Source organism: Rhinolophus sinicus, chromosome 17 (assembly GCF_057876585.1).
Source record: "Rhinolophus sinicus isolate RSI-liver-muscle chromosome 17, RSI-T2T, whole genome shotgun sequence".
NCBI classification, from domain to species: domain Eukaryota; kingdom Metazoa; phylum Chordata; class Mammalia; order Chiroptera; family Rhinolophidae; genus Rhinolophus; species Rhinolophus sinicus.
In genome coordinates, this window is record NC_142517.1 from 179616161 (window position 1) to 179642458 (window position 26298).

General features: G+C 37.0%; 1 protein-coding gene across 6 annotated transcripts in view; it reads right to left on the reverse strand.

Annotated features, from left to right (window-relative positions):
• HECW2 (HECT, C2 and WW domain containing E3 ubiquitin protein ligase 2) overlaps positions 1 to 26298 on the reverse strand; it is a 336178-nt gene that overhangs the window by 264328 nt on the left and 45552 nt on the right. For 4 of the 6 annotated variants that reach the window (XM_019741308.3, XM_074339576.2, XM_019741306.3 and 1 more), the window contains exon 2: positions 10894 to 11006. The exons of the other annotated variants lie outside the window; for them this stretch is intronic. The gene's annotated coding sequence lies outside the window, so the exon portion shown is untranslated. The remainder of the gene's footprint in view (positions 1 to 10893; positions 11007 to 26298) is intronic. 6 annotated transcript variants of the gene reach the window in all.

Sequence of the window (26298 nt, forward strand, 5' to 3'; positions counted from 1 at the left end):
CAATGACATTTTTCTCAGAAATAGAACATATAATCCTAAAATTTACATGGAACCATAAAAGACCCCAAATAGCCACGGCAATCTTGAGAAATAAGAACAAAGTGGGAGGCATTGTGCTACCCGACATCAAATCATACTACAAGGCTACAGTAATCAAAATAGTAGGTACTGGCATAAAAACAGACACATATATCAATGGAACAGAATAGAGAGCCCAGAAATAAATCCATTCATATATGGTCATTTAATCTATGACAATGGAAGCAAGAATTTACATTGGGGTAAAGACAGTCTATTTAATAAGTGGGAAAACTGGACAGATACATGCAAAAAAATGAAACTGGACCACCTCCTTATGCCATATATGAGAACAAATTCAAAATGAATTAAAGACTTAAATGTAAGACCCAAAACCATAAAACTCCTAGAAGAAACTATAGGGAGTAAATTTACAGACATTACCCTGAGTAATATTTTTACTGCTATATCCCCTTGGGCAAGGGAAGTAAAAGAAAAAAATAAACATGGGATTACATCAAACCAAAACATTTTTTCAAAGCAAAGGACACCGTCAATAAAACAAAAAGGCATCCTATTAAATGGGAGAAAATATTTGTCAATGATACATCTGATAAGGGGTTAATATCAAAATTTATAAAACACTCATTCAGCTCAACACCAAAAAAATAAGCAACCCAATTAAAAAAATGGGCGGAGGATACGAAGAGACATTTCCCTAAAGAGGACATACAGATGACCAACAGACATAAGCAAAAATGCTCAACCTCACTAACCATTAGAGAAATGCAAATAAAAACCACAATGAGACACCACCTCACTCCAGTCAGAATGGCTATCATCAATAAATCAACAAACTATAAGTGCTGGCGGGTTGTGGAGAAAACGGAACCCTGGTGCACTGTTGGTGGGGTTGCAGATTGGTGAAGCCATTACGGAAATCAGTATGGAGATATCTCAAAAAACTGGAAATGGAACTACCTTATGACCCAGGAATTCCACTCTTAGGTATCTATCTAGAGAAATCCAAGATGCTAATTAGAAAAAATATATGTACTCCTATGTTTATTGCAGCACTATTTACTATAGCCAAAACTTGGAAACAACTGAAATGCTCATCGGTAGATGACTAGATTAAGAAACTGTGGTACATTTATACAATAAAGAAGAATGAAATCTTTCTATACTATAAAGAAGAATCAAATCGTATTATTTGCAACGATATGGATGGACCTAGAGAACATTATGCTACGTGAAATAAGTCAGTCAGAGAAAGACAAATACCATATGATCTCACTTATATGTGGAATCTAAAGAACTGAATAAATGAACAAAGTAAACAGAAATAGTCTCAGAGATATACAGGAAAAACTGATGTTTGCTAGAAGGGATGGAGTTGGGGATGAGAGAGAAGGGGAAGGGATTAGACAGCATAAATTGGTAACTACTATATTGCCACAGAGATATGAAAGACAGTTTGGGGAATATAATCAATAAAGTTGTAAAGATTTTGTATGGTGTCAGATGGGCACATTTCTGATTAGGGAGACCAATTCATGGGTGGTGTACATGCTTAACCACTGCACTGTACACCTGAACCTGAAGCTGAATAATATTGTAGGTCAACTATAATTTAACATATATACAAAGTCACGGGATATGGAGTATAGCATAGGGAATGAAGTCAATGGAATTGTAATAGATATGTACTATGTCAGAGGGGCAATAGATTGGGGGAGGGGGCTATCACTTTGTGAGGGCTGAAATGTCTATTGCATTATTTTGTACACCTGAAACTAATAAAAAAAGATATTAAGAAAAAAATGATGAATACAAGTCATGTGTATACATTTTTTGGCACCCCAAGCATAATACATATGTATATTAATTCTCATATGTTTATATTCTATCAGTATGACTAATCTCAAGCATTTCTTATAATGATCATACTTATATTCTTTTTATAGCATGTTTTTCTCCAAATCTTGAGCCCTTTCTCACTCTTCATTTGTCAATGAATTCCCACTGAAGTTAAAAATAATCAAATTTCCAATTCAGATTTGCATAGCACTTTTCTTCTAAGGAGCTTAGATTGCTTTACAACTAGTCTCAAATCTGTTAAATCTTTGTGAGATAGTAAGTATGAAATACTATATAAGCTCACTGGCCTGTAAATCAAAGTAAATATTCTTCCCAGAAGTTCACTGCTGAAAGAGTGATGGCAGTGAGGCGGCCATGTTTTTTGTTACTCAAATCTTAACCCAGTTTTTCTCCATCCATTCTATATCACAGCAATTGTTAACTATAAATATAGCAATAATTCATTTTTTTCCGAGCATTTATTGAGTGCCTACCACATGCCAGCACTATGCAAGGCTGGGGGAATTGCACTAAAAGATGAATGAGCCTTGGTACCTGCCTTTTAGGAATTCTCAGTTAAGTGAGGGTGACAGACTCCCCATTGATAGCCCAGACTAATGCAAACCAGACTGGCTAAGAGCCCAAAGGAGGGAGAAACGTGGATGCAACATTAGAAGCTTACTGCCAATTCTAGAATCTATAGATTCCCCTCAAATATGCATGCTGAAAATGTTCAGACCAAACTGTCCCCTTAGGATTTCCTAAAGTAAGCTGGATTTCCTGGCTTCTTTTCTGCAGCACTTTGCTTTGACCCACCTTTATTCCTAAAGCAAAGAAAGCCTTCCACACAAGAAAGAAATCCAGGCTGTGACATTTAACTAGAACGCAACTGCTTACTATTAAACACTTATGAATAAATATCAAGTTTGCACTCAGATACTGGAGATTTTCGGCTCTTTGTATCTCAGGGTGCAGCTTAATATCTAGCAGAGTAAATGGGAAATGAATGGTTATTGACTGAATGACTTACAAAGCTACTATTAGTCAATGATAATGGACCCACTAACCAGGAAGGTAAAGGCATCTTGAAAGGTCAAGAGCTACTGTCACTCCTGAAAATCAGAAGTTGAATAAATATTACAACCTGTTTTTTTTCCACTTAATATCCTAGCATAAGTGTTTCCTTTTTCATTTAATTAAAAATTCTCAGCATGTGTCATTTTAGAAGCTATGAAAATATCTTATCGCATGACTACATACTTTTCTAACCATTCCCACTTCTTTGGAAATAGGCCAAGATTCTTTTTTATTTTTATGAATATTATGGTGAACATATTTATGCATAAAGGTTTGTATGTATTTCTGATTATTTCTTAGAAGAGGAATCCACAAGTAGGATTTTGAAAGGTCACATATTTAAAGTTCATATGATGTACTGACAAACTGCATTCCAAAAGAGATTAAATTCATTCTTACTGCAGGATATAAAAGTACTAGTTTCACTAGACCTTTGCCAGCATCAAGCAATCTTAATTTCTTTTAGATCAACGCTAGTTTGCTAACGTAAACACACTTGACCAAAAAAAATGGAAGTAATGCTCTTTGCATGTGACAATTTCAAAGCAAGGGGACCCTGAAAAGACTTGAGAAATTTAGAGTCCTTAACTATGTAAATGTTCATATTACATTGAATTCTGTGGCTTGCTTCTCATTCTTGGACTCAGCAACATATGAATATGCATGCATTTTTTTTTAGGACAAAAATTAAATATAAAAAAAGTGCTTTAAACATTAAACATACATATTGACCAAACCTCCAAAATCTCCCTAAAGAACTCGAGGACTTCCAGGAAGTTCTTTTCCACGTGGGTTTTATTTATTTTAACTTCATTGTTCTTAATCATTCTGAGTTAAGGATTGTGTTCCAGGCCCATTCAGAGAGACTTGACTTTGTTAATAATAAACTTCACTTGTGTACTACATCTCTACTCTTTTCTGTAAGCATATGATAATGATCACATGATATGATAATGAGTTGGAATAATGAGTCTAAGATTCCATTTTATTTCAAGTTCTACTATGTATTTTGTTCCAACATTAAGCATCCCTAAAAACATACCTCCTCAAAAAATAAAAATATACCTCCTCAAAAAAAGTAAACTCCTTGCTCATAACTGAAATTCTCAAGTGAATAATGCTATCTCTATGATGCCAACTTGTGAGAATTAAATGACATAATACATGTGAAAACACTCTAAAGAACTATAGAACTTCCTTTCTTCAAGGTTTTTGACTAAGATCCAGCACTCTGAATATCAACTTTTAGAAAAAAAAGACCAGCATACAACACGCTATAACTCAATATAAAGCAAACTCAGAGCACAGTCCCCCCCTCCCACGACCTAAAGACAACACAGGCATTAGTATGAGTTTGATCTCCTTAATACATAAATACATAAAATATATACATACATACTCACATATATAAAATCTTCCACTATTAAAAGATGTATGCATTTCCAACAATTTTCATAAACACAATCCCCACTGCTAGGAAAAAGGACCAAAAGTGAATGGTAGACTTTTGGGTTTCACAGAACAGTAAAATTCCGAAAACATTTTAGACTAACATAGAGTAACTTTTTAATTTGTCAAAGTTATTTAAGAGAAAGAAAAACTAGCACAATTAATACCATTTTACTTTACCATTTAATTCCTTAAGTTGAATAACATCAGCTTTAATAAAAACTCAGTATATTGCCCATGTTTTTCCAAACTCACAAAAACATTGTCTCAGCATAGCATTGGAAATGACTTACCTAGACTATATTGGATTTAAGGGCAGCCACTGTCCCCTCCACATCTCCATTTCTTGTCCACATTTCCCCTGCTGCTACTACTTTTTGTCTTCCACCCTTTCTCTGCCAACAGGGCAGTCACCTACCTAAAACTCAATACCAAAAACCAAGGTCAAGGGAGGGTTGGCTTGAGGGACACGATGTCCAAAGAGAGAGGGCAAATTTCCAACAGCGAGGACATCCCTAATTTTCCTTCCCTAGTTGGCTAAGCTAAACCAGTTCCAAAAGTAAAGACTTTTCTCTTTGGAATGAAAAGGTAAAGAGGAATAAGGAAGAAAGATAAAATGACTTAATAATAACAGAATGAAATCACCTACTTCATTTAATCCTTGTTCAGACGGTGGTTCTTTTCAGAAGTTAAAGTAATAATACACAGAATTTTCATGTAATAAAAATAATCTGTTAGTAGAGGCAGAAACACATTTTCTTTATCTGTCTCTTATGAAACTGTGATATATGAGAATAACATTTTAAATTGTAAGTTATATAAGGTGACTAATATTTTTTAATGTTTTCTTTACTGGGAAACTCTCAAATTTTGCATGGTATTAAAGACACAATTGGAAGAGGTGCCATAATTACAGAAACTGACAAAAAAAGAGAATTCATTTTTTAGGAGCAAACTACCAGTTCTCAAATTAGTGCTTATAGGCTAAGTCCACGTGTTTTGCAGTTATATTCACAGAGCACAGAGTTTCTACTGCTTTTGATTTTTTAAATACTCCTTTAAAATGTAAAAGACTCAATAGCTAAGCTCACAAGTCCTATTATAGATCAAAACATGAAGTGACTTAGGCTTACTTCTAATTAAAGAGGAAAATGATATCTTCCGATTTGGAAATATGAATGCTTACACTTCTCTTGAGCATTGGATAGAAAAAGTTGCATAATTTTCCAAAGCCAGAAACAAGATCAGTATATAACATTTTACTAAACTTCAGCTCTGTACATTCCCCCACTCCAAAAAAAGGCCATGATAAAGGATGAATCCCATTTCACATTCTCTTCTAGCACTCCCCCAGCCCCCAAAATGATTTCAATTACAAGCTAACTTAATCTCTCAAGTCACACTCAGTGAAGGGTTCCTCACTAAGAAAACCTTGTCTTTCCTTGAATCTAACTCCCATAGATAGTTTTGTTTATTTTGAAAATGCTTTCAAAATAGTACAAGGACTTACATGAAAAAAAATAGAAAACATCATGCTCCCGTTTTGCTTAGAAATTTAGTCTCAGTGATCAATAATAACAATGTTTTTTATATTTTATTTTCTACTGATTTGTCTTCATTTAACCAACTCTGGTGGTCCAGGGTTTTGTTTATATATTTGTTTTGCTCCTCCTTTCCTTCCTTCCCTTATTTCTTACAAGCTAAATGAATTGCATATCATCCTATAATGGGTATTTGTGGTGAAAATGTGAATCAGGATACTATTATGGAGTTCCCTTCCCTCAGAGAGAAAATATGCTACAGATACTAGGTCAAATAGAAACATATCATATTCACATATCTGAGGGTCCCTAAATGATACAAAACTTTTCATACTTGTATGATCCAAGAAGAAAATGGATACTGGAGTACATCCCAGAACAGCTAATTCTTAATCTATTACACATAATTGCACCCCAGTGGAGTCGCTAAGGGTACTCACCCTCTCTTTCCCTCTACTGCTGAATAATTCCCTCCATTCCACTGCTGCTCAGATCCCATGACTATTCCTCCTTTCATTCAACAAGTGTGCGCCAGGCGTTGTTCTAAGGAACAATGGTGAGCAGAAGTAGTGACGGTCTCTGCCCAGTGGAGCTTATGTTGGGTGGGAAGAGGCCTGCTGCTCTTACCCAGCCTTGATTATTCCAACACCAACAGGCAGTGGAGAGCAGCTCTTATGTTGGTCCACTGCTAACATTTGCAAGGTTCGGGCAAGAGTCCAAACAGAGGCTCACCTCCATATGTCTAAATATTTAAAGGCTATCAATTAAGCTAATAAATCTGGCCTATTCTCCTACCTTGACCTTCAAAATGGCCTGAAAGGCCAAGTCTGAATTGAGAATTCTAGCCAAAATGTGGGGTGCCAGAGGTGCTAGGCACCCTTCTCTTTCTACCCCCAGGTCCACGTAAATACTACGAAGGACTTTACCTGTGCATACTTATGGGCACCCGATCTAGCGCTTCGTGTTTTATTCACACTTCCTACAAATAGCTGCCTCTTAGACACTCCTTGGGCCTAAGGGTATGAACACTAGCTTTGTATCCCTGTCTGTCCTCAATAGGAACACCTCCAGAGAGGCCCAAGCAGGCCCCAGAAGCAGGCTTGGGGCTTTGGGGCAGGAAATCCAGTACTGAGAGTGCCCAGAGGGTATTCCAGAAAGCAAGGCACAAGCTCCAGATGGATACATTGCCTCACCATGTGGACTCCTTGCCCTATTGAGACAGGGGTCGGGGAGGAGGGCCCGAGGAAGGGCCTCTTGTCTAGTTCTAAGGACAGCAGTGTGTTCACAAAGTATAGAGGCAGGAGATTAGATTTTTCAGTATCAGTCAAGAGCCACATTGAAAGAAAGGGGGAAAGAGGAGTCAGAGGAAGGAATCAAGAGCAAGGGTAAAAAACATACTATCCTGATGCCACCACCTGATCCCCACCACCCTCCCCACTCTCGTGTTTCTCTACCCAGACGGTCAACAGCAGCAGAGAGAAGGAAAGAGGCAGAGGCCCAGTACTCTGCTGTGGCAGGATAGTTTTTTCCCTATAACAGGTGAGTTGAGTACACAGCCCAGAAGAATAAGGTGGAAAGAAGGGAAATAAGAAGGGAGGTGGAAGGAAACTGGTATTTATTAAGCATCTACTCAAGGCTGGTCCAGCCCAGTTCAGAGGGACAGAAACACAAGTACAAAAATTACCAACATAGTAGTGTTTAAAAAGTTGTTTATTAAATTACACAATTTGGGGGAGAGATCCAAGATGGCAGATAAACACTGTGCCTATTCCCTTCCATGAACACACTAAAATTACAACTAAATTATAGAACAATCAACCTGAAGAACTAACTGAAGTCTAACCAAACAGCAGTCTTATAACTAAAAATATAAAGAAGAAGACACATCCAGACTGGTAGGAGGGGTAGAGACGCAGAACAGGCCCCAAACCTCTCTGTGGTGGTTGAGAATCAGGAGGGACTCCTCGGCCACAGAGGTTCCCCCAAGACGAGACCCCCCACTCCAGACTCCCCAGCCCAGAGTACTGGTCCTGGGAAGAGGAGCTACCACAACATCTGACTTTGAAAAACAATGGGGATTCTGACTGTTTTGGTGGGATGCAAGCCTGCAGGAGACCCAGCATCCTCTTAAACAAGATGGATGCCCTCACACAGACAGACTCAATCGCTCGCAGGCACTCACCTTCAGCTCCAGCGGAGGGATTGTGATTCAGGGGGCCTCGAGACATATGGGGTGCAGACTGAGATGTGTGGCTTCAGGGGAAGGACTGACTGGAGGACAGTCAGCATTTTCTTGGGGAGGGGGCTGTTTCCTGTGCTGCTGGCAGGCGAACGTCATCTTTCCTATGTTGAGCCCACCTCCACAGGCCAAATCTGATTCTGATTGGCCTGGTGAGCTTCACTGCTCTGCCCTGTTGACTCACCTGGGACCCCACCCCACCAAATGATATGGTAATAACTATATATAGTGCTAGGTGGATACCAAACTAGTTAGGGAGATCACTTCTTAAATTATATAAATGTCCAACCCCTATGCTGTACACCTGAAATTAATATAAAATAATATTGAATGTCAAAAAAAATACATTATCAATATATTGACCTTTAGAATAAATTGATTTAAAAGGACAGTAGCCACATATGCATACTTCATGATAGCTAAGTTGTTATCTATAACATTAAACATTTATCATTTGATTCCTTCTTTATCCTAAGAACATGCAAAGAAATAAACAGACATATAGACACATATGCAAATTTAATTATGGGTGTAATAGCAATAGAATTGAATTCACTAACAGAAATTCTGATTCAGCAATTTACCAGACTTGGGAATTTGGAAGTCACTTAAAAATAACTGGAACTTTGGAATTACTTCCATATAATAATTGGTAATAAACATTATTACATAGGTTCCTTAAGTGTATAATGAAGAACAAATTACATATAATAAGTTATCTGAAAGCATAATGTTGAGTTTAGGGAAGTCATAGAAAAGGCAATCTTACAGTGAGTTAAAAAATTAAATAACAGAAATGAGGCACACGTTGTTGATTGTTGTTGTTTTCCCACTGCTTTCTACCGGGGAACAATAAAACTCTTACTCAAGAACAGAATAATTTTTTTTTTAATTACAGAATTTTTTTTAGAATGTACTTTCCCCACCACAGGCTTTGCTCCACTCTTCATGAGCCCTTCTACAGCAGGACCACCAACCCAGAGACTCTCACTGTCAAATCAATCACAGATGCTTCTAATTTGAGAGCATCCCATGCTTGCTTTATTCATTAATGGCAGAGGCCATACAATACCTGGCTAACCAGTGGTACCAGGACTCTGGTATGCCCATTCCCAATCATAGAGATGCAGTACAGGTTCTCCTGAGTTCACCTGATGGATGCTTCTACCTAACTAATTCTCTTCTCAGTCCCTCAAGCCAGAAACTCCTGGCAGGGAGGTTATCTCATGTGATCACCACAGCAGTTACCTCTACTTCCTCTTCATCTATCTATCTACCCACCAGGCAAATTCTATGGGCTTCGGGGAAATGCTTACAGGTCCATGCCAGCACATGGGTCCATAAACCTTCTCGTTGTTACATTCTATGTTACACTTACATCTATAATATAATTCTCCCCCTCCTCCTCCACAGCAGCCCTCACCCTCACAAGAATTCAAGTTCTTTCTCTTTTTTTCCCGACATATCTCTTTTATTTGACTTGAAATATTTGTTTACTTGTGAGTTCTTTGGGACAGAAGGTATATATTCAAAGCTTATGTATCATGCCCTCAAATACTGGGGAAGGAATTTTTGAACATACCTTCCATGTTCATGAACTGTTCTTTTTGCATGTATTTTCTCATTTACTCTTCACAAAACTTTTCAACCATTATTATTATCCACATTTTTATCCACTGAGCACAGAGAGATTAAGCAAAATACTCAAGACCACAAACCTAGAAAATGTGTGAACACACCAGAGTACTACGTGTACTGGTGAAACTCCGAAGTTACTCTCCTCCCACTGCATTAGTTTCCTGCCTGATGAAAGGCTGACTCTAGAGAGTCTTATGCATCAGTATTTGGCCACTTCATGCCTTAAACAGCCTGTTAAGGGTTGATCCCCAATAATCAGAATAAAATCTTATATTAATAACCATACTTTATGGTTTAAAAGAAATTTTGAAACAATTTTTAAACCCCAAGACAGCAGAAACAAAGAATTCAAAATAATAAAAACAGTAATTAATGAAAGAGAAAACAAAGAAACTAGGTTTATTAAAGACAGTACTTTTAAAAGAGCAATAGAGCAGACAAATCACAGACTACTCTGATTTTTTAAAACGAAGAAAAACACAAATAAGCAACAATAACTTAAGCGAGAAAGGGGATACAATGGCTAATTTCAGTATTAAGAGAACAGTACAGGTTTATGCCAATAAATTTGAAACTCTAACCCAAATGGATAATTTTCTAAGAAATATCAATGTATTAATTCATTCAACAAAAACATTACCGATGACCTTCTATATGCCAAGCACTGGGGCTACCACAGTCAACAAAACAGATGACATCCCTCCCATTGTAGGGAGGGTCAAAGTAGGGTTGAAGGACAGAAATAATTATTAATATATAGCTTGTCATATGGTGATAACGCTATGAAGAAAAATAAAGATGGGTTTGGTTAGTGGGGAGAGATAAGGAAGGGATTTCGGCTTTCCGTGCAGTGGTCAGGGAAGGGCAGAACAATGTGGGCCTAAAGTGAAAGGGACTAGAACTTACTTGGCTTGTTCAAGTACTGTGGGATGTAGAGCAAAGAGGTAACATGATCTGACGTGTACTTTACAAAAGGCTTTGTAGGTCAAAAAAGACCCAGGAGAGGTGAAAATACTACACAGACCAATAAGTATGGTAGAAATTAGAAAAGTCATTTAGAAAAAAACCTACCTCTAAAAAATAAAATGGGTCCCGATGGCTTTATAAGTAAGTTCCATCAAGCCTTTGAAGAACTAATAATCTCTATATGGAAAGCTTCTGATCATTTAGGAGGTTCACAGAATCTGCAAAACAAACCAGACAAGGATGCGTATACAGGACTCATATATATATATATATGGCTCTCCTCCCACCTCCACCCTTTGCTCTAGCCCACACACACACACACCTATTTTATAGGCCAATATTTCCCAAACCTGTCATTCATTCTGGTACAACCTTCATAATTTTTGACATATCCAGATACCACATATAGTACATATAAATTTATTTAATCAATGTTAATTTTAATTGATTGGCTACTCTAAAAGATAAATTTATATCAATCTCATAAATGAAAAACCAGTATCACTTGTCAAATATGTATCTGCATACTACCTAAGAGTTAATTCTTTCAGTACTTGGAACTGGCATATAGACCATATTTTGAGAAACAGTGCTACAGGCCAAGCTCACTTATGACCCTAGGTAAACAAAAATGTTAATATAATATTAGAAAATCTAATACAGAAATCATTTTAAAGAACAACATATCATGATCGATCAGGTTTTATTCCAGAAATAAAAGAATGGATCAACATTGGGAAATCTATTTAGGTGTGTATACATTAAACATAATATATACACACATATAAATAGAGACACAAGTAGAGAGAGTACAAACCACATTGAAAACCATTCATTATCTCTTTTGAAGTAAGTAACACCCAACTTATAGAGAGAAAAGCAGGCTGAGGGGTGTTATATAATATGACCAAGGTCTTACAGATCACACATTTAGAGCAGTGATTCTTATTCTGGGATGATTGCCCACACACACACACCATGGGACATTTGGCAATGTCTGGGGACATTTTTTATTGTCATAACTGAGGTGACTGCTACTGTTATCTACCGAGCAGAAGCCAGGGATACTGTTAAACATCCTACAATGAACGCAAAACACAACTCCCCATGACAAATCATTAACTGGTCCAAAATGTTGATTGATACTGGTAAGGTTGAGAAACCCTAGCTTAGAGGAAAGGCAACATCTAACTCCAAATCTATTTGCAGGTCCTTGGCTCTTTTCACTACATTGTACTGCATCTCTATCCCTGAATTAAAACATTATGGGAAAGATGCATTTTAAATTCCAAATAACCAACTCTAAAACTTACCTAAACATTAAACCTAACTGAAGAGTCATGATTAAAAGAAAGGATATCTCACTTTAAGAGGAGTCTTCTTCCCCCAGTGGAACTATCAGTAAGAAGAATTAACCCATTCCTTCCACCACCAGGCAATGGTTAAATGGTTTCAGAGTTATCCACCAAAACATTCATCCAGCTGCTTTTCTCCTGTGACATTAACATTCCTCTTTGACTCTAATATGTTCTGGAAACCAAGATTCATTGTTTTAAACTGTCCCGGGAAATTTTATAATATGCTAGTATATTTTAAAACCTGCTTACACCATTTATACAATTTATGTTGGGGGAAAAAACAGACTACTTTAAACAAGCAGATAATTTTATCCCTCTGCAACTTATTCTAGTAGAGTACTGATTTCAGAAACTATGGAAGGAGACATAAATACGTTACTTTACTTTTCTTCTGTTAAATCTTCTGAGCTACTTTTTGTAACCTGTTTTCTACTCCTTTACTACAACTACAGAGGGAAGAAAAGAACAGGTAATAAGTCGCCCTGTGTCAAATATAGAAGGATGGGTCCATCAGTCTCTGAGTATATTCAAGACAAACAAGTTTATATTTCTACCCTTCCCAGTGGTACAGCTAAAATACAAATTATAAATCTAAACCAGTAAACATTTCCTTCAAGATCACAATTGAATATCCTGCAAAAGAAAGCTACTGATTCTCACTGCAGCTGAGGCCTATGAAGTGTTTGATTTTCAAAATTCATGGATTATAAAAAGCATCAGTGTGTGTGGAGGGTTGTGTGGAGGATGAGTAGGTGGGGGTATAATAAGAAAGAACAGTATTTTTTGTTCCATAGCAGATTTAAGTCCTCTATCCTGGCGCCCCACTAACAGTTCTCAGGATATGCAAATTATCCTAGAATGCACCTCCAACTTTCTGCCTCTTTGCCTTCCATCCCCGTGTTCCCCAAAATCTTAGTTGGGGATGAGCACTCTTGTTTCTGTCATTCCTCCTCCATTTGGCCCCCCTCTGAAGAGCACTCCATTATTTCCTACAGGATTTCTTTTTATGAATATGTTCATCTTAAGCTTTCAAATAACCACAATTATTACTCTGTAAAAAATGTTTCTACCAAAGTCGGAATAAAAATAAATTATTAAATGTTTAAATAAGCTTCTGGTTCAAATATAAAAAAAAATAAAAATGGTTTAAAAGTCTTGTTAGATTTTCTTTAAAAATGTTCCTTAACTGTTATACTTCATAAAGATATTGACTTTAAAAAGGAGGATTTTAGTTGTCATTTTCCACAAATATGGGGATTACAGTATTATTTTTTCTTACTCATCCATCTATTTGTTTAATGGTGTGATCGAAAGCCCAAAAGAGCTTATGGACAAGCAGTTCTTATTATTGTGCAGCACTGCAGTTTTAATTAGTATGAGACTAATTTAATGGTGACTTATTTTCCCCTCAGCATTATAACAAAAAGCAATTAGTAGTAAGAACTTCTCCCATACTGTCTTGAAAATCTCTAAAAATGAGACTTTGTAATCTGACTGATAATATAGGTACAGTAAATAATTTTTGGAATTATGAAATATTACATTCCTAAATATGAAACCACAAGCACCAAAAATGTAATTAATAAACTTATCAAAACACCAATCAATATTTCCACTCATTTTCTGGAATAATTGAAACAGGAATGAACTTTAAATTAAAATTGACTGCTGCACTGTACACTGCAGAGGTGCAAATGAATTTCACGACCTACCCTAAGCCTAATATACCAATACCTTCATTTCATTTATCCAGCAACTATGTGCCTAACGTATGCCACGTAGGATAGAAGGGGTTGAGAATTCGGTGATGAACACAGCAGAGATCTGGCCCAGCATAGAGCCTACAGTTTGGTAGTAAATCAGTAAGCACATAAATAAGTACATGATTACAAAGTATGATAGGAGCAATGGAAGAAACAAAGAATGCTATGAAAGAATATTCCAGAACAAGGAAGATATACAAAGGCAAAACTAGGGGTACTGCAAGGTTAGCATTACATGAGAAAACTGTCATTTTTCTGTATCCCTAACACCACGTCCATATCATAGCACACAGAGGAAGCTCAGCAGAAGTCTGCATCAGGACAAGAATTGATTCAATTTACATCATTAAAAAAATAAAACACAACGGAAAATACACTTAATATTAATAATAGCTCCCATGTATTTAAGTGCTTTATGTATACCATCTCATTTAATGTAAACTTCAGACCTCTGATGTATTTAATATCTGTGTTACAGGGGAGGAAACAAGGCAGGGAGAGGCTAAGTAGCATGTCAATGTCCAATCTCAAACCCTGAGAAGGTGGTGGAGTCAGGACTGACACTCCCCATCTCATGTGAAACTGACTTTTCTCTGCCACCCATTCCACTTCCATAGGTTCACCAGTACAGCAGACATGCAAAGCCATTGTCTTCACTGTCTCCCACAGTTACACATCAGTAACTTAACAACTCTACATAAATAAATAAATACAGAAATAAATACAGAAACAAATACAGAAATAAACCAAAAATAAACAGAAAAGAGCATTGGCAGCTTGCTTCAGCTATGACATTAGCATGTTAGTCTATATTCTGAGGAACATTGGCATACTTTCTTATTTTTTGCAAATACAGAGGTATAAAATTCCATTATAAACTGCTTGAGCAAAAGTAGTAATTTATGCTAGGAAACATTTTTGTCTCCTTACCACTCAACTCTTGAGATCAGTCCAGACAACCCCTGATGGCAAAAAGGCAAAAACTTCCCGAAACACTTAGGGAAAGACAGATTCAGATTCACATACTACAGTGTTTCTGACCTTTGCCTTGTTTCTCGAGGTCACAGGGGTAATTAGATTCAAGGGAAAAATTAATGTTTAAGCCAGAAAATTACCATGATGGGAATTATGTGAATGAGGCACCTTTACTTTTGTGTTTTTCTATATTTTCTGTGTGTCTTACAAGTAAACAAATGTGCTGCTTTTTATAATTAGGGTGGAGAATGCTATAAATTTTTTAAAAAGAACTAAGGATTTCCTTTCAGCAATAATCTATATAGCACATACTTAAACTAAAGTTGAACATAACCCAAGTGTTATATTACCTGAAATTTTTTTCAAAATGCCACAGCAGAGCAATAGGTATATGTGTATTAGGTTTTCTCTTCCCCTTAATTGGGACTGCACACTCTGATGGCTGTCAGCTGACACCAACTCGAAAACCACACCCCCAGAAGCAGCCACTTCTCTCCCCAATCAACATGGGTGGTTCTGAGCCTAGGAGTTGTAGATGTTAGAGACAAGTTTTCCTTGGCAAAATTAGTGGTGTTTAAGATGTGCAAACTGATCTCTTCCATGAACAAAAATCGAATGACTAAAGGCAATGTGGTATGCTGCATTGGATTATAGAACTGAAAAAGGATATTAGTGGGGGAAATCTGGAGTGTAGCTAATACTAATGGGCCTATATTGATTTCTTAGTTTTGACAAATATACCATGGTAATACACAAGGCTTATAAAAGGGGAAATAGGGAAAGTAGTATATGAAAACTTTGTATTATCTTTGCAATTATCCTGTAAATCTTAAATGATTACCAAAAAATAAAACTATTGTGAGCACACAGACTGTGACATTGACTGACACTTTAAAGGCCGGGCGTAGGGTCGCTGTTCCAATGGGCTCCTGTCTACCCAACCCTAGATAGTTAACGAAGTCTTTCTGTTGAATATTGTTGCAACTGCCCCAGGAAAACCTATCGTGTAATGTGCCCCTAAGGAGCACCTGAAAGGACAGATTGCTGGGAACTTAGAGCTTACAGAACGGGCTGTATGACTGTTTCGTACCTTCTCCCTCACAAACAGGTTTATGAGTGACAGAATGAAGTCTGAAACTTGCTTTCATCAGACCCCAGTAAGAAAATTACTCCTAACTATTGGAGTTTAGAGGTGTTTACCTAAACAAAGGAGTCTAATCATTGTTCATAAGTAGAAGGGCTTGGGTCAGTTTGTAATACAATACTCAGTTTTTCCACTGTAGCTTTTAATGACGAACATGTATCAATGTCCCATGGTTATGCAGAATAGTTAACATGGAGACAGGTAGGTCCAAGGGAATTCAATCTAATTAAGTCTAATATTCAGTCTCACAGGAGGAAATACATGAGTAATAATCCACTATATATAAGACAAAATTATTGATAAGGCCAGAAAAATTCACTGTGAACAGAGAACGCTAGCTTAAACATAAAACAGTGTGGTTTTAGGATATACAGAAGAAAGTATGTGAGGAAAGCTAGGGACAAGCTTCCCAGTCCTTAGCATTGCTCATATCCCTACCAAAACCCAATGGCCGTGTGGCATGTGAACACACTGGGAGGGTTCAGACAAACAGAAAAGCATTCTTTCATTTCATCTTCGCCACAATCTAATAGAGTAGGTATTATCATTCCATTTTACATATGAAGAATCGAAGTTCTCTGGTAGGTAAGTATTAACAACTGGTCCAAGCTCACAAAGCTAGAAAATGGGGGGACCAGAAAGAGACTAAAAGCTGTCACTTCAAAACAGTTTATCCTATCCTGCACTGTCTCCCTTTTATTTCCTCAGTATTGTGAAGTGAGTACCAAAAAGCAAAACCTACCATTAGTTGCTAACTCATAACTGATTTTACCAGGAAACTTCTAACAGAGATAATTATAAAATACTTTCTTCACAGTGTTTCACAAACTTACATATGAATATTAGGATGTCATTTTAATCCAGCTACTGTATATGACGTAAGTTGTACTTGCCAAACTTGGGAGCTCACTCGGGGTTTGAGGCAATGCTGAAAGCGCGGCAAATGGCAGGAAAACCTTGAAGTGTCAAATTTTAACCAATGTTGAGTAATTAAAATCAGTGTTCTTATGTTAAAACAAAAGATGTATTATAAAGTAGAATACAACATCTGCATGAATATTAAAAATAATGAATTTCAAAGAAACTTGCAACAGAACACTTTGAACCATATTTCAAGCCCCTAGAGAGGTTTATAATCCTCTCCTACAAATATTTCAGTGTAAATTTTCAAGAAACATTAAGTGATTTTTATGTCCTGGTTAAAATTTTACAAGCAGTCATGTAAATTAATGCATAAAGAAAGCTTACAGACATATGGATGCAATTGAATCATTTAAAGAGATATAGTTAAAAGTGTATATCATTTTTATTGAGGGAAGAATTTGGCATATTAAGTGATGGTCTTAATGATCTCCTGAAATTACAGGTGCACATTAATCAAAGATACCAGCCCCAGTACAACGGCCATCACTTCCATCATCAATATCTATTAAGCCCTTGCTGTGACACTCATTTTCTATAATAGAAGAGGAAAATGGAGCATTGAGAGGAAAGCAACTCTACTCAATCTATGCACCAAAGATTAAGGAATCTTTATCCTTGTACTTTTTAAATGTTGAAATACTAAAATTTGGAAACATGAGAATCTTCGTGTGATGCATTTACCACGCAATTAATTCATTATTAACACTGGTGCCTACATTATAGAAAATTGACTAATTAACGGAAAACAGAGTCGAACATACTATTTTTTTAAGTACACAAATTACAGAAAAGCAACATTTCTACCATCCCGTTCTCTACAGGGAAGGTAGAACACACTCCGCCTCCCACATTTAAAAATGGCTTGCTGCTTGAAGCAACCAAAAGCTAATAGGTTTTCAAAGTCAGTGTTGAGAATCAATGGCAGAAGCACCAAGACTAGAACCCTAGTCTCCTGGCATTATAATCCCGGCCCCATCGACCAGAACATGATGCTCATTCAAAAAGCAAAACAAAACAAAACAAAAACAGGCTTTTCTATTGTGCACATCCAGGGCATTGTCAACACATCACTGCTTCATTGTTCTGCTCATTCTTCATCAGAGCAGTCACAATTGTGTGGTCATGCCTGGTTCTTTTCCTAACTCTAATAAAAGCCAGAGGAGAGAGAATTCCACATCCTTATAACTTTTCATTCTCCAGAACTCCAAATTCACTACTTAATCGTTCATTCAAAGGCTTGAGTAAAAAGGTAAGAGGGGTTTGCGCTGATATGTATTAGTGAAATGCCTCCAAAACAATCTAGTAACATTTTACCTATCTGTGCAGGAAGTTGTGGTTATCCAAAAGTAAAAGTGATTTGACTAATGACAGGAATTCTGGTCATGAGATTCTCTAATAGCTTTCTCAGGAACTGAGACTGAATGAGGTTTAGGGTTTTAACCACATGTATAAACCACACCATAAGAAATCAATGTTCTTAAACATAATTAAACTAACATTTAGGACAAAAAGAATGCTCTAGTGCTGAGAGAGAAAACCATCTTGAGTAGTTCATCCTGGTACTCAAAGAGCTGTTGGCTTTTGTGGATTCCCAAGTGAGGCTAGGAGCAATCAAGAATGATATATTGGAAGGGGAATATGAAAACATATCCTGGAGGAAAAAATACGTTGCTGTCTCCCTTCCCAATTTGGTAAGTGACTAAATTTTTTTGGTGACAGAAATGCAAATAAGTTACTATAAATTCATTTAAAGGCATTTTCTTATTATTATGAGGGAGTCAAGGTAGATTCTAGTCCTGACACTAATTCTCTTTCTGATCTTAGGCAAGTCCCAACCTACTTGAAAAGCATTTCTCTATCTGTCCAACAGGAAGAATAACCCATTGCACCAGGCTCAAAAGTCTATAAGGATAAAAAAATTAATAGGGAAGTATGCTGGAAAAAAATACCAATGAATACTAATAGTTGTTATGACTATATGGTCAGGGCCTTAAGACAGTAAGCATGCCTCATCCGCACTCTCTTTCCCTCTTTAGGAGGACTGGAATCCAAATATGATTATCCAACTTAAACCACACAGAGATGAACAACACTACACTTGCGGATGGTGGAACAACAATCTGGAAAGTACCTGAAGCCTGTGAAGCACAATGATGTCTGGCCACCTGATCCATTCACGGTGGAAATGTCACATGACAAACACACATCTCTGTTCGTCTGACTACTGTATTATTGGATTTCTTTGTTATAGCAGCATACCCTAACTAAGGCAGTTGTTGAGACCTACATACAAATGAATCTGTGGAAACAAATCCCAGTTACAGACCTGTTTTGCTTGATCTTACAATGTTGGCCTACACAGTACTTATGTTTATTTAATTTTTACTTACATGTCAACACTCAGAAATCAGATTTCATATAATAAACCAAGATTCTTTATAAAAAGATCAGAAGATCTGGCAACTATGAATTTTTATTTACAAATGGCAACATTTGAGTGGAACTGAGCAGACCTGCTCTCTTTAGATCACATTTGTGCTTAACAGAGGTGAGGGGTGGGGGAGGGGAATTGGAGAAAGATGGTCAAAAGGTACAAACTTCCAGTTACAAGACAAAGTACTAGGGATACAATGTACAGCATAATGACTATAGTTAACATTGCTGTATGATATATAGGACAGCTGTTAAGGGAGTAAATCCTAAGAGTTCTCATCACCAGAAATTTTATTTTCTCACTTAGCATACCATATTTTGCCATGTATAATGCGCATTTTTTTGCCCAAATTTGTGAGGGGAAAATAAGGATGCGCATTATACATGGGTAGTACTAATTCCATATCTATATAAATGTTTTTAATTCTTTTATTTATGCTTATGAGTTTAAAGTGTAACTCTAGAAATCAATAACAATAAATATCTGTGTGCAAAATAATACCCTGGAATACGATCATCGGTTTTGCTGAACTTATGACGAACTTACAACAACAAAGAGTTTTTGGCCTTCTTTGATGCGTAAACATCGTGAATTTGTTACTGGTACAGAATATTTCTTATACCTTCTATCTGTTCTTGGATTTTGTAATTATTTGTTACATAAAATTCCTTGTGCCATAATATGTTAAAAAATACATGCTAAAACTCCTTTATAATACATAAAACAAGTACCTAAATGTGAACAAATACAATATTGAATTAAAACATTAAAACAAAAGATATTTTCCCTGAAAGTTTGGGCCAAAAATGGGTGTGCGCATCATACATGGCAAAATACCGTAATACCCTCTAGGTCCATCCATGTTGTCACAAATGGTAACATTACATTTTCTTTGTAGCTAATATTCCATTGTACAAAAACTTTATCTTTTTATTGCATCTGTATGAAATGATGGATGTTAACTAAACTTATTGTAATAATCATTTCACAATATATGCAAGGCAAAGCATTATGTTGTACATCTTAAATTTAAGCAGTGATGTATGTCGATAATACCTCAGTAAAACCAGAGGAAAAAAAGAGCGTCAGTTGCATCTTAACTGTATTTGTTTGAAGACAGATGCTTAGCTGGTATGTTTTCATTCTTCCTGGAAACCAGGGATTAGGCAACTGATCTTTTGGTAAACAAATAAATTATAATGTTGTGAAAATGTTCAAACCAAGGTTACCTGACTCTGTGTAGAGAAACTGTAAGAAAGATCTTTGTATTGGTTGGGAATTAGTAACCAATGACCACCATCTACTTCTAATGTTATTTCTATCACACTGATGGCTATCATTAATGTGGGACACTGTAGACCCATTTCCATAATATGAAGACGTCTCAACCACCTCACCCTTTAAATTATTTTGAATCACAGCAGCCAGGAGAGAACTCATCTTTTTTTTTTTTCTTACCTTGTATCTCACTTCCCTTTCCACCCTCCTACTTTCCCCCTTCATTCTGCAGGCTATAGATGGAAAAGCTCCTATTTCTTAATCTCAGCAAAATCATATGTATCCTTGTCCAGGGCACCAGAAAAGGAGTATATAGATGTAATTTCATTCTTGATTTTCCATTTGTAATGCGCTTAATTAGGCAAGTAGCTCTGTTACTGTCACCTTAAACTAGGCTGACTTTTTTCTGGCTCAGCTTACCTCACTATAAAATTGTATGAGGTCAACACTAGATTACAGAATTTAATTAACTGCCTAAGACAAAAGCTTGACAATTTCTTCTATTCTTGCTTTGTATAAAGAACAAGAAACCAAATTTTGCTTGGGGCTAAAATATACTAGCCTTCTGAGAAATGGTTACTATATATAATTTATATCCTCATTGCCATGAACAATCCAACCCAATGCATCTGCTATTTGGTATTGATCATGAGCTATCAGCTGGGCTAGGGATTTGCTTTGGTTTCTTCATGACTGCTCCCTGATTTACTATTGCACACTATTCCCAGAATTTTGATTTTATTTGCGTTTACTGATAAGATGCGCCTGATAAAAAGTTCTAGCTTTGTGTTCTGAACTAAATGAGATCAGACATATGGAAAGTAGTGTGTATAAATTGTAACATCCAGCTATTTTTTAAATGTTTCAATTACAGTTGACATACAACATTATTATATTAGTTTCAGGTGTACAACATAGTGATCAGACATGTGAACCCTAATAAATCTAATAACCATCTGAGACTATACACAGTTATTACAATATTATTGACTATACTCCCCATGCTGTATTTTATAGCCCCATGATTATTTTTATAACGGGCAAGTTGTACTTCTTAATCCCTTCACCTTTTTCACCTATCCCCCTCCTATCTGGCAACCGTCAAAATGTTCTCTGTAACTGTGAGTTTGTGTTTCTGTGTTGTTTGTTTATTTTGTTTTTTATATTCCACAAATAAGTGAAATCATATGGTATTTGTCTTTTTTTGTCTGACTTATTTCACTTAGCATAATACCCTCTAGGTTCACCCATGTTGCCACAAGTGGTAAGATTTCATTTTTTTTGCGGCTGAGTAATATTCCATTGTACATATGTACCACATCTTCTTTATCCATTTGTCTATCAATGGACACTTTGGCTGCTTCCATATCTTGGCTGTTATAAAAGTGCTACAAAGAACATAGGAGTGCATATATCCCTTCAAATTAGTGTTTTGGATTTCATCGGATAAATTTCTAAAAGTGGGATTACTGGGTCATACGGTAGTTCTATTATTAGTTTTATAGTCCTATTTTGCAGATGTATTTCCTGACCACAGGAAAGGTTCAATCTGGCTATAAATGACTCTTTAATATGTATCAGGGCCTCCTGTCCTTGTGCAGCAAAAAAAAAAAATCTTTATTCTGCTTTGTTCTTAAATTACCGTTTCCCCGAAAATAAGACCTAGCAGGACAACCAGCTCTAATGCATCTTTTGGACAAAAATTAATATAAGACCTGGTATTATATTATATTATATTATATTATATTATATTATATTATATTATATTATATTATATTATATTAAAGACCCAGTCTTATTTATAGTAAAGACCCGGTCTTGTTTTACTATAAGACCCGGTTTTATATTAATTTTTGCTCCAAAAGACGCAGTAGAGCTGATTGTCTGGCTAGGTCTTATTTTCGGGGAACCACGGTATGCAGCTCTTCCCTGCCTCTCACACTAAACTGCTTATATATCAGCATTAATAAACAGGAATAAATTACTAGTGGCAATATGCTCTGAGATCTCAATTCATTGAGTGTGAAACATCAGGGGATGGATTTGCTACTTTTCTCCTCTTAAGTAATACGTACCTAAGGATCATGGAAGAATCTTTCCAGCCTTAGAAATGAGAATGGGGGTTGAAATGATAGCTAAATCCCCTTCGATTCTCTTATGCCTCACTCCACCTCCCTAAATATCAGATGAGAGACTGCATATTCTGGTGAATGTAGGCCAGCTGCTGTGACGCAGGAGGGAGATTTGGGGCTTTGAGATATAATTTTTTTAAAAGAGCTAAAAGTAGCTCCCAAGAACCTGTTTAACACAACTGTCTGCCTCAGCCTCAGATAGCATTTCCATTGTTAACTGCTACTGTGAAATAAGATGATGCTCATTTTTCCTCCTGGGTGGCTTCACCTGGCTAGACACAGTTAACTAGAACGAACAGGGCACTTCTTGTGTTTTTCTTGCTTTAAATCGTATTTGAGGCGAACACTGTTTCTACAAGCCTGAGATACCAAAGTCAAATCCTATTTCAGTTGCCACATAGCTCCCACATCTCAATGGGGAAATGTTTGAAATGGCAAACATTAAATTAACAAAGCAGCCAACTCCTCAACTCCTAGCATGGCTCCTTCAAGCCATAACAATTTGCACAACAAAATGACTAAGCGGAAAACAAGTTGTCAATGTAACTAAAAAGCACTCTCTTCAACTGCTTTTTTAAAAAGCTAGCCCCTAAAAAGCCATATTTAAAGCTTCATTTCTCACAGCCGTCCCATAAGAGGGAAAACAGATTTCCCAATTTGTGAAAATTAGTGCTGCTTTCAGAAAGTTGGTAAAGACTCCAACCGAAGAAACACAAAATCAGGAACAATACTAATATAGATGTTAGTTGGTCCTCACCACCAATGTGAGAAATAGAGACTGATTACCATGTTGGTTTTTTTGTTATTTCTTAAATCCTGCTTCCAACATAATGCATAGAAACAGACAAGATTCCAAATACATCAATGTTTACAAATTTTATACTGTTCCACATCCAATTTACATGCTACGGTTTGTGTGAGCTTGGTATAATGCCTTTCATACCGTATTGAAAGATAAAGAGATTTGCTAAAGGCTAACTATAATAACAATTTAGTTAGAAGCCTCAAACACACTACAGTGCATCAAAATCCCCTATCCCTTTACCACACACCTTTCTAGGTCTAATGCCTATGGCACAGTCAACCCTAAATGCACACTGAATAGCCCTGGCTATTCTTCCTTCCCCACTTCACCTATCCCTAATTACTACAGTCACTTTGGAAACGTAGAGAGGATATGAGTTCAAAAGCAGCAGAAGAAAAATAAGAAAAAGCAGAAACATCTTAGATTAGATCCCAAGGACAAACGGTCATAAATTCTTTGATATTTTTTTCACTTTTGTCTAGAATGTCTGAAATTGCTCATTTCATTGACACATTGCTTCAGATGCCATCAGTTTGAGATTTGAGTTAATAAGCAGTACTTGTTAAAACAAACTAAAAAAATCCAACTACCTCCAAGGTAATCACTAGGCTATGAAGAATTTAATCAGATTGCTTTCCACTCTACACCTATCAGTGAACAGCTACAGAAGGTAAATATTGATGATTGAGGCTTAATAATTTGGGAGCACTTTTGAACAATCTGGAAAGGTAAAGGGGAACTACATGGTATTCTATGAACTCTTTTTTTCCTAAATCGCCAAGGTTGGATATGGAGGATACACTGACTCAGTCAGCAATCAATAGATCTCATGGAAGAGTAACCTGCTATGAGAACACTCTGATACTCCTATAAAATATACGCGGGCCCTCTAACTTTACCCAATTCTGAGTCATTCGGTTTCTTGGTACACCAGGTAAAGGACACTGGAGAGGCCACAGGACCACATGAGAGAGCTGCACTAGAAGATCAGAAATGTCAGTGGGCATTTGTCTAAGCTCATGAATCTTCAAAGCTGGCAGACTCAGCCTCATTAAACCCTTGCTGCCCACATATAATTGCCCCCATCAACTCCTAGAATGTTTCTATTGATAAGCAGGAAGAGGATCTTATATAAAAAACAATTTCTTGATAACCAGAGTCTGCCATTGGATACCTAGGACCCATCTAGGCCCTTTCCCCTCCCCATCCAGGACTCACCTCCAGCTTAAAGATGAAAAGGAAATTATACATTTTGAAAAGTTAAATGCCACATGATCTCCAGGAGGCACATAATCCAGCTTTCTAGACTAGGAACGAAGAGCCTCAGGGCCAGTTACCCCCACGATTAATGAGCCAAATGGCCACTGCACTACCTGACTACACGGGGCATCAGTCCCCTAAGTTAGAAGGCCACTGCAATTCACTGGGTTTTTGACGGCTGCAGCAGTGCTGGTATTGGCCGGAAGTCAGCAGCAGCTGTAACTAAACAAGCCCAGAGCTCCCCACACATCACCCATCTCATAGCTTGATGACCTAACTTCAAATACAGAGGCCAGAATAGGTGGAACTAGTGAAAGGGAAGGAGACGGCAAAAAGCAATTTCTTCCTGTTTAATGTTGCCTAAAGCCATTCCCATCCTAGGAAGAAGAAAGAAAACTATTCTTCTTCCTCCTTCCTCCATATCGCAGGCGTCCTGCTCCTAGAAAACAATTCAGTTACCATATAACTCAAATCAGCTTTGGTGGAAGAACCTAGCACCTAGACATCATAATAGAATTTCCAGGAAAATGTGCTTCTAGACATAAACAAAAACAAAAAACTGAAAAAGAACATTGTGAAAACCTGTTTGGAATTTAAGAATATGCTGTGTATGGAATGGGATAGGGTGGAAGGTGGGAAGATTGTCAAGGCTCTAGATGGAAGGCAATAGATCCAAGAAGAATTCACACATCTAGACTAGAGACAGCTAGCTATATGCAAAGGCTTACAATTCAACTGAAGCTGGGGATCAGGAGGTGGCAGAGTTCTTGGCCTGCAAAGCAGACCAGACAAAGAACAGATGATTACAATTATTAAAAGATTTCTCATAAATCAGGGACAGCATGACCCAGGGCAGAAAACAGGCCAGGCTGAGGTGTGGCCAAACAGTGCTTGGAAGAAAAACAGAGGAGTCTAACAGACACAGTCAAGAACTTCCACTGTTTCTCTACCTTACAGAGATCTTTCCCGTATATCCTCCCCGACTCCATTCCAGAAAGTAATTTGGCCTGAGTGTATCTCAGCTGCCTGTGATAAAGACAAACAAGAGAGATGAGACAGGAGAATGTGCTTGTCAAATTTTAGAGTATCTACGAATACTGGGAGAGTTTGGTTAAATTAAGAATCCCAGGCCCTGCCCCAAGAGATGCTATACAGGCAGTTCTGGACCACACTTTGGCAAACACTGAACGATTGTGAGGGCAATAAAAAAGGCAATTTGCTAGCCATTGCAACCGCCTCTGATTCATTCTGGCAACATAAAGGTACCCACAAACTCAGTAATCCTCAAAGATTACTGCAAGAGTTGTACAGAACTGCCCACATTACATTTATAGGCGATAAGTGGATGACTCTTCTTTTAGGGCAGTCACCTTGTAGATCAGTTAATCACAGACGTAGCCAAGTGCCCCTCCACACCCAACTATGAGCATTTTTTTT